General features: G+C 24.1%; 1 protein-coding gene across 7 annotated transcripts in view; it reads right to left on the minus strand.

Annotated features, from left to right (window-relative positions):
* Positions 1–1,145, minus strand: part of LOC107675739 (electrogenic sodium bicarbonate cotransporter 1-like) — a 52,857-nt gene that overhangs the window by 16,084 nt on the left and 35,628 nt on the right. The gene's annotated exons all lie outside the window — the stretch shown is intronic.

The following is a 1,145-nucleotide window of genomic DNA, read 5'->3' on the forward strand; positions in this document are numbered from 1 at the left end:
TTATTAATAGTAACAATAATAATAATTGACTTAATATTATAATTAATAATAATAATACTACATGTAAATTATATAATAAATAGAAATGAATGAATTATTATTATTATATTGTTGTTTTATTTTAATATATTTAATTTGTATTCATTTAGTGAACAATGAACCATTAAAATGTTAAACAGCCTACAGATGGATGGGAAATTTATTAATTGTGATTATTATTAATGTGATTATTGTATTCATTCATTTATTGTATTAATTTAGAATAATCATCATAATAATTGTAATAATAATGCATGAAAAAATTTAATAATAATAATAATAATAATAATCTAATTACATAAAATAAATAATAATAATAATAAAGTATTTTTATTATTATATTTGAGTGTTATTATTATTATATTTTATTATTAATTTTTTTTATTGTTTATTATTAATTCAATAATTAATTGAAACAATATATTTAAATAGGACATAAATAATAATAATCTATTTAAACAGTAAATAATAATAATACTTAATAAAGTAATTGCTTTTTATCAATTGATTAATTAATTATTTATTAAACACTGATTTATTTTCTTGTTTTGCTCTCTCTACTGTTTCATAAACGCAATAACTGATAAATAATAATGATTTTACCCTTTTTTACCATTTCGCGACTTAAACTGTCCAAAATCCCAAAACTCAAGGCTTGATAGTTCAGTTACTATCACAGCATATATAATTGTTCTGCATTTGTGTTTACATATCCAATATATTTACATACTTTCATCTTTAATGTTTTTTAAACATGAGACAAAAAAATATATATATTCACCAACCTGCAACCTTCACCTAAAGCTTTAATATCTGAGGCGGGCTTTGTAGGGAAAGGCCAGAGGTCACAAGAAGGATTCCGTTAGAGGGATTTTTCCGACGTGTATTTACATGATTTTATATGTGTGTTAGTGTGTGTGTGTGCTCGTGTGTAATCTGAAGATATTTATAGCTGATCCTTCTTAGCCTGCGCCATATTCATGCACTGCTAAATATATGCGCAAACTCTCAGTCACTGCACATGTCTGAAAGTACAACGCACAATCCTGACACTATTTATACACACAGTTGTTCGAAGAAAAGTCACTCTCAGTATAGCACGGATC

This window comes from Sinocyclocheilus anshuiensis, unplaced genomic scaffold (assembly GCF_001515605.1).
Source record: "Sinocyclocheilus anshuiensis isolate Anshui unplaced genomic scaffold, SAMN03320099.WGS_v1.1 scaffold708, whole genome shotgun sequence".
Lineage (NCBI taxonomy): Eukaryota > Metazoa > Chordata > Actinopteri > Cypriniformes > Cyprinidae > Sinocyclocheilus > Sinocyclocheilus anshuiensis.